The sequence below is a fragment of the Corvus brachyrhynchos genome, unplaced genomic scaffold (assembly GCF_000691975.1).
Source record: "Corvus brachyrhynchos isolate BGI_N302 unplaced genomic scaffold, ASM69197v1 scaffold216, whole genome shotgun sequence".
In the NCBI taxonomy this organism is placed as follows: domain Eukaryota; kingdom Metazoa; phylum Chordata; class Aves; order Passeriformes; family Corvidae; genus Corvus; species Corvus brachyrhynchos.
Window position 1 is genome coordinate 616,530 of NW_008238443.1, and position 8,677 is coordinate 625,206.

General features: G+C 43.2%; 1 long non-coding RNA gene across 4 annotated transcripts; it reads left to right on the forward strand.

Annotated features, from left to right (window-relative positions):
- LOC108447258 lies at window positions 1–8,157 on the forward strand. 4 transcript variants are annotated; one of them, XR_001862717.1, is made up of 4 exons: window positions 1–26; window positions 3,221–3,303; window positions 3,536–3,603; window positions 4,203–8,157. It is a non-coding gene; the product is annotated as an uncharacterized LOC108447258 (long non-coding RNA). The 4 variants fall into 4 exon arrangements; XR_001862716.1 differs by having other exon boundaries at window positions 3,536–8,157; XR_001862719.1 differs by lacking the exon at window positions 3,221–3,303.
- Window positions 8,158–8,677: the final 520 nt, after the last annotated feature.

An 8,677-nucleotide genomic window follows, 5' to 3' on the forward strand; every position in this document is an offset into this window, starting at 1 on the left:
CTGGATTGGCACTGGAACCAGGGCTGGTAATCTCCTTTCCTCTCTCTTTTTCTCTCTTTTCTCCTATTTTTCTTTTTTTAATTCTCTCTTTTTCTCTTTTCCTTTCTTCCTCTTTTTCTTTCTCTTTCTCTCTCTCCTGCTTGCTTTGCTTTGCTTTGCTTTGCTTTGCTTTGCTTTACTTGCTTTCTCTTTTCTTGCTCTCTTGCTTGCTTTCTTCCTTTCATTCATCCCTCTTTTTTATATCTCTCTCTTTTCCTGTTTCTTTTTCCTTTTTTTCTCTTTTGCTCGCTTTAATTCATCTCTGCCTCTTTAATTTCTTTCTTCCCTTTCACCCTATCCCTTTATCTAAAACCCACAGCTGTGTGCTTATATAGTAGGTCAGGGGCTACCACACCAATTTCCATGCCAACTTGCTAATAGAACTTTCTAATTGTTCGAGGACCCTCTGACTTTTGCTGTTCCTTTTGACCAATGGGCATTTACAAATCTTAGGGGTTTCCTTCCCCTTAAGGTTGGGTCATCACAGACACTGTGCTGTTGTCGAAGGGGTGCCTTTGGGATAACACCACTCCACCAGTGATTTCTGGGTAGAGAGTGCTGGGAAGCGTCTGTTAACAGCCAGGAGGGATCGGAGCAGCTGCAAGCCAAGATTGTCTGGGAAATGTCAGTGTTTGACTGCTCCCTGATTGTGCAAAAATTGAGAGAATGGGCAAATTAAAATTGGTATAAGCCTGAGGCTGCATTTAAACTGATGAATGTGGTGTTAAGTGAATGAAAGTTATGGAAGGGGAAAGATAAATCATTTTGGGTGCACTTTTGGAAGCAGCTTTAACCACTGCCCAAAAAGAGAGGTATGCCAACATGCAAGCAAAGGGGCTGCTCGTTGCTGAGAGTGATCGTGGAAAGGAGAGCAGGGTGCAGGCAGAAGCTTTGCTTGTTGCTGAGCTCAGTCAGGAAAAGGAGAGCAGGCTGCAGGCAGAGGCATTCCTCACTGCCGAACGTGGCCATATAGCAGGCTGCAGACAGAGCTTCAGGATTTGTGTGAGAGAGAGAAAATCTCGTGGGAGGAATGTCAGGATTTAGAAACCTTCAGTGATGGTCAGGGCCAGCAAACTGTTCCTAAAATTGTGGTCTTTACAGGGGCCAAGATAGCAAAGTTCCAGGAAAAATATAGCAGACTCTCATGGGAATCCGAAACTGAGTGTGTTTGGAGAGTGTCTGTGGTGGTTGGTGATTGAATTGATTGAATGTGGTTTTCTGAGGCAGACGCCCAAGGAGGCCAGGAGTGTTTTTAATGCTGGGTCACCAGAGAGAACTGTGGTCCTTAACTCAGAGAGTTTTCTATTGGGCAGGATGTCTGGATCCTTTAAAGAGGGTTGATCCAGGTGAGGATAGAGACCACAACTACAGATCATGTGGTGGAGAGTGCATAGGAGGCAGCAGGTTTGCAATGGATGGATGAGAGATGGTTGGTTCCGGGACAGCCCTCAGCTGTGTCACTGGTTGCTGATCCAAACGTGACATGTCTTGTGATCGGAGATTTGACAGACCTGATAAAACACTTTGTGGTACAATTACAAGACCCCTTGAGGTGAGAGTTAACCACAAGGGAATCAGGGAAGATCCTTAATGCGGGGGGAGATAGTTCAGGAGCCAGTTATCTACAGCAACAACAATCAGGAGATTGGAATTGCAGCAGGGAAGCAGACCTCCCAAACAGGAGCAGCAGGGTCCTAGTGTCCCATGGAATGTGTTGTGTGTGGAAGGTGTGCAGCAGGGAATTTCTCAGTAATGATGGGTGAATTATCTGCTGCTGTTCTTGAGAAGGTAATACAGTGCCTGGGGAAAAGGAAAGTTGCACTCCGTTGCCACAGGTGGGATAAACATGTTGACACAGGAACTAGAACTCCACAGTGTCCCAAGGAACTTATCATTCCTGTGGCCCCGCAGGCTGGTGTTGTTATTTGGCAGTTGGGAAATTACTTCTTGCTGTCCTTAGTAAGTGAACAGGGGAACAGCAGTTGGAAACATCTAAGGAGGCTCACCAAAAATAAAACTGACAGAAAATGAGGTATTAAAGACATCACTGGCTTCTGAGAGGGAGACAGGAGATAAACTGAGAATACAAGCTGATAAACTTATGACTGAGAATGACCATTTTAGGACTCTACTTGCTTTGGCAGAGTGTAAGGAAAGACAATTATTGGGGAATTTGGATAACCATAGTAGAAAGAAACAAGATCTGAGAGAGGAAACAGAAGGGAGGAAAGCAGCTGAATTATTACTGTCATTGAAATTTGAGCAGCTGCAAAAACAGTTGAAGGAACAAAGGAAGAAAGAAACCAAAAATTGGAAGAATAGGTAGAGATGACGCTTAAGCAAGCTCCCAATTCACCTGGCATTACAGATTCCAGTTCAGGTGGTTGATTTGCCAGGGCATTATGTCCACAAGCCAAGTGATATTGAAGTCCAGCAAGTGAAATTCTATCAAAGAATACATAATAATGGCCCAAACATTCAGATTGCACGTGGTCCTCATGAACAATTAATAAAATTCCTAGTAGAGACTGGAGCACTACATTCAGTAGTAACACAGTGGGATGCTGAGAAGCTGAGTCTGTGACCCAGGCAGCAAAGAGTTAAAAGCACCAAAGTAAGCAGAGCAAGTGTTATCTGCCAAGCTGCTAAGCTTAATTTATGGCTCCTGCATGAGAAATATGCTGACTACTTGCTTTGCAGTTAAAGATCACAGTGAAAATTTGGATTTCAGTGTTCTGAGCTATATAACCTGGTGTTTGCTGGATGGCAAATGTGGTACTTTGGTTCAAGCATTAACCCCAACCCCAGAAGAAATTCAGAGACTGCAGTGTGCTTGCTCCAGGCAGTGCCTGCACTCTCTGATCCAAGGATTGCTGTGTATCTCAGTCCTGGATGTTTGCTGTGAAGCAAGGTGGGATTTCTGTTGTTCTGGCTGATTTGGTGCCACTAACAGTTGAGGTACCCAATATTGCCAATCCAACACAAAGCAAGTAGATGCTTGAACACTTACAGAGTGGCAACAGATTTGGAGGAAAGAGGTACTATCACTCAGTCACACTCCCCTTTTAATTCTCCTGTTTGGCTGGTGAAAAAGCCAAACTGACAGTTGTGGCTTATGGGTTTATTACAGAAAATTGAATGCCAATACTGTGCCTTTAATCACTGTTGTGCTGTTTTGCAGAACTGGTAACTCAAATTCAGAGAGCATCCTGCTTTGTGGAGGACAATTCTAATTGCAGGAGACCACCCTGCTCCCCAGAAAAGGTGAGGGAAGCAGGAACAGCTGTGCAGGAAGCACTTAGTGAAGTAGAAGACAAGATTTCACCTGAGGAATGTCAAGGCCAAATTGGTCCTGATGGACCAAAGAGATATTTACTATTCAATTCAACTAGGTTCAAAGAGGCAAAACATATTCTGAGTGGAGAAAAGGACTTCTGCCATTAGTCCAAGCTGTTAAACAAACCTGTCTGAGACTCATACTGTTTTCTCTTCCTAGGAATTGTGTCAACACATCCCTGCTGAAGCTCAAGTTAACCACTGAAGGACAGCTTATCCTCCTCGCAGGTGCAATTATTGTCAGCACGAACCAAACTTGCTTCACACATGAGCAAACTTGACCCACAGAGGGGAGACACTCATTTCTTTTATTTATGCTAAGCAGTAAGATACCCACAGTACATTCTACACCTTAGATGTTTATCAGCTGTGGCAGCAATTATAAAAGAGTTCAAAGCAATTTGTCCTCTGAAATTCAAAAGGTAACCTAGAATAACCCAGCTAAATTTGGAAGGAAATTCCACTGCTGGTGTTAACTAGGTAATTTCTCTTAAGACCTCACTAACAGTAAAGCCACAGGTTTTGTTTCAGCAATAGAAAATCCTTTGGTAAATACCGTAAACCCAATCATTGTGCCAGGATTAAATCACAGCAGAAGTATACCCTGTCCCCTGGAGCATGGAGTGTGGCCTGATGGAATGGATGGGAATTCATCCTGAATGAGAACCCCTTGTTATTTTGTACTTGTAGACAGCCTTACTGTAGATACAAGTAATCAATCTAACATTTATGTTCATTAATTAGTTCAAAGTAAGGGTCACAGTTTTAATTATTGAGCTCTGGTTACCTCTTCCTATTGCTGAAATCTGACTACATTTTGTTCCCAGTCTAACAACCTGTTCCTTGTTGGCGTGATCCTCATGTTGGTAAAGAAGCTGCCACAAGCCAAGCTAAGACAGCTGTTGAAGCAAGAACAAGACAAGGGAAAAAAGATTTTGACTCTGTTCATCATGATGTGAAAGGCATCCACTGAGTGATGGAACAAGTGAACATAGACGGGGAACCGCAATGGTGGGCCATTTCTTTTGAGTCACTGCCAACAGTAGTGGGGATTTTTAACAAAATGTTGCACCTTTTGCTTGTCTTCTTAATGTTAATCATTTTGCTTTTCATTTTGGTGATCGGTTTGCACATTATGTAGAATTATAGATTACCCCCAACGCTTAGAGACAGCTTAGAGATTGTATTTGTCCCTCTATTCTTCTGTCCCTCTCCCTCTCTCTCTTCTTTTTCCGTTTCCATGGATCACCACATCCATACCAAAGTTTGAGCCATAGGGTGTAGTGTAGAGGCACCCACCAGTTTGCTGTTCCAGTACAGAACGTGCCATTTTTTTTTCAGAAGGCGACAGTGATGGGCCTCAGGGCGCTGAGGCTAAAGCTTATGGGTTGAGTTTCCTGCAGCCAGTTCCCATCAGATGCTGTTTCGTCAAGGCTCTCTGACCCTGCCAGGTCTCCCAGAATCAGGGAGTAGTTGTGGGGGTTATCAGGTGCGCAGTGCTCCGCATGGACACGCACCCGGCACACGGAGCAGCTGTGGGATGGTAAGCCCAGCACACGTGCATTGCAGCAGCTCCAGCACCTTCTCCTCCTGCATCACGGACATCCAGATGATGTTGTGCGCACAGAGCTTGCTGCTGCCCAGGCTGGTCCATCAGATTTCCTGCTGCACATTTCTCCTTTCCCAGCATCATATCCCACAGAGGTTCGTTGTAGAATTCCAGGAAACTGCAAGAAAAATCTTCCCATCTGGCCTTAGGTGAAGATGCGTGTCTGTCCAGGGTCACCTGGATGAGCAGCTGAATCTTCTGGTAAGCTGTGGGTGGGAACACATTGAAGCTGAAGTTGTAGTGGAGCTCTGGGCTCCACTCCCAACCCACGTGGGACTCCTTTGGGCCACTTCAGCAGTAGTGTCCGGGTCTCTTGGAGGGTGAAGTGCAGGTGCTGCAGCCCCTGCTGCCACTCAGACTCCTTTGGAACCCCTGGCAGCAGAACACAGGGATATTCCTCTTGAGATCCTGGATAAGGTTTTAGAAGTGCCACTCTTTCTGCTCTTCCAGGAGGGTTTTCTGGGACATTTCCAGGACCCAGAGCCTAGCCACATGGTCCACATGAATCCACAGATGCTCTTTCATCTGGCTCAGGCGGGCCTTCATGATTCTCAGCTGCTCCTTCAGCACCCACTCCCAGCCTTTGGCCCCATCATGCTCCCACCACCACTGCTCCTCTTCCTACAGCCACCACTTTTCATCGGCCAAAACCTCAGTCTTTCACCGGCTCTGCTCCATCTCCGTCTGAAATTCCGACAGCTCCAACTCTATGGACCACACCCAGAGACTGAAGTCGTTCCCCTGGCCTTCCTGCCCCTGTTTCTCCCTCTGGAGCCCCTCCAGGCACTGCCACATCTCCCAGTTCCTGGTCTCCTACCCCCGCTTCTCCATCTCCGGGTCCCGGAGCCATCCACAGACCCTCCAGAGGAACCCTCACAAATCGCCAGTTTGGCTCTGCAAGTCCCAGAGGGCTCGATGGAGGGTGCCAGAAAGGAGAAGAATTAGAACAGAATTAGAGCAGAATTAGAGCAGTCTGAAGGCAGCCGTTCATACAGATGTTTTCTAAATTTTAGTAACAGGCCATGTTTTTTAATATGGGACCCAGCAGCCTTACTGCTCCGTCAGATAAACTGGTGGTAAGTAGCCATGCTGAAACAACTCCACATCTGCCCGACTGCGAACATCTTGACTTGCAAAATGTACACAAATTGTCTACTTGGAAACATTTTGTGTAAACTGAATATAAGGGAGGGAGTGTCTTTACCATATGAGCAAGAAACTGTTCTAAGAAGAGAACCCATGCTGTTACGTCATGTTAGGTACTGCCTGCCATTTATTTACCTCCTTGCTGGCAAATATTCACTCATCCAGTTGAACACATGACTTTGTGTTCACATCAAAAATTTCTCTGTTTAAGCATTTTTTCCACATAAATATCTTTTCCACTGCAAGAATGTCAAATATGCCTTTGTAACTATATATATATATATATATGTATATTCTTTATTTCTGCAAGTGCATTGTGAGAAAAAACTTTGAAGATAGTCTGGGTAAGCAGGTTGCATTGCAGTTAAAAGTGAGGCCCCCAGATGAATTTAGACTGTTAACTTGCCTTAAAAAACAGAGGTTCCTTTTTTTCCCTCATTATTTTAGCAAACCAAACTTATGAGTCTGGCCTTTTCAAAGAGGGAGGACTTGCAGCAATTGCAGCATTTTTTTCTTCTGCTGTCTGTGGAAGTAGAAGTTGTGTAAAAAGAGTGAGTTGAGTTTGTTTCCAAGTGACCTCTGTGGTGGTCTACCTCCACCCTAGGCTGGACTGTGACCTGACAAATGCTCATTAGGCTTATAGAAATAAGCAATTACCCAATATTAGGGGATGTGACTTTAATTATTCAGCTCCTGTCACAATACAGTAATTACTAGAATCTACCTACACATACTATTGAGATTCACTGCCCAACCCCTTCGGGATGAACCGTGCACTAGTGAAAAAATTACTGCAGCAAGATGACCTGTGTCGACTGCTGGAATGCGTCCGAAGCAATGGACACAGAACCCTAATCACTGTTCATTGCGGTACAGAAATGACACATAGCACAGAAATGATCGCAGAAAGAGTGATGAGAAATGGAGACCACCACTAGTGGGACATTTGATTTGGGTAGTCATCAACTGCAACAGGAATTCAAGGCACAATGTTGCACTTTATTGGAATTTTTCTGGTTTATGTTGTATTATTCTTGTTGTTGAATATAGTTCTGTATATTAGAGTGTGTATACTAGCTAGATACATAACGCTGTGGCACAGACCTCCTCACTTATAATGTTGTTTTATCACGTTCAAAGCAATCTTAAAAAAACTTTATTTAGGTAACCGGGTCAAGAATTTCCATCCGTTTAAAACTGGAGCACGATAAATCTTTGTTTATAGGCACAGAGGCAAGAGGTGACCAGACCACCAATCTGTCAGTTCCCAGGAATGTGACTGTCTAATGAGCTCCAGTTTGTTAACTAACAGCCTTGGAAATCTATCTTTCTGGCCTGAAAAGCAGCCCAGATGGGACAACATCTTTATTACTGAACTTTCAAAGAAAGTTACCAACCTGAATTGGGGCCAGGATGGAAAATTACTAGGATTGAAGCCCATTCTCTTTGACACTATAAACATCGGTCCAAAGTGAGACCCTCTGAGCTCTCCTGGACCACAGGGGACTGTGCCCAGCCCCTCCCTCTGAGTGAGGCCTCTCAGAGCCAGAGAACTTTCAAGCTTGCCAAATTTGGAGGACAAAAAACAATGGCGAATCCTGAACTCATATCCCCACTCCTCAAGGCTCAACCCTGAGCCCACTGAAAAGATGCAAAGGCATTCAAAGTGACTACTTAACTGAATTAAAGGGGATTTTTTCACAGGTATACCTTGAACAGGGTTTTAATATTTGTGTGCATACAAATGTGAAAATGCTGGAGCAAATGTACAAGCACTGTTGTTCTAGCTTCTTAAGTATTCTAGATTTGTAAGTTAGGCCTGTGAGTAAGTTACTACTGTGTTATAGTAAATTCTATATGAATACATTGCTAAGTAGTTTAAGTTAAATTATCTACTACATGCTGTTACATGTTAAGTACTGTTAAGGTTAAGTGCTGTTAAGTTTCTGTTCTGTTAAGTGCTGTTAGTTTTAAGTGCTGTTAAGTTTAATTTCTGTTAAGTTTGTTATTAAATTTAAGTGATGTTAGGTTTATGTTCTGTTAATTTTAAGTTCTTTCATGTTTAAGTTCTGTTACATTTAAGTTCTGTTACGTTTAAGTTCTGTTAAGTTTACGTGATGTTAAGGTTAATTTCTGTTAAGGTTAAGTTCTTTTAAGTTTAATTTCTGTTAAGTTTAAGTGTTGTTAAGTTTAAGCAAAGCTAAGTTTAAGTGATGTTAATTTTAAGTTCTGTTAAGTTTAAGTTCTGTAAAATTTAAGTGATAAGGTTAAGTTGTGTAAAGTTTAAGTAATGTTAAGGTTAATTCGTGTTAAGTTTAAGTGTTGTTAAGTTTAAGCAAAGTTAAGTGAAGTTAATTTTAAGTTCTGCTAAGTTTAAGTTCTGTAAAGTTTAAGTGATGTTAGGGTTAAGTTCTGTTAAGTTTAAGTGATGCTAAGGTTAAGTACTGCTGGGTATTTGGCATAAACTGTTGGCCCAGTCTGGGCCCAGTTTAATATGGGGATATACTCTGACCCTTGTGACCCAACACAAGGGGCTTGCACATTTCT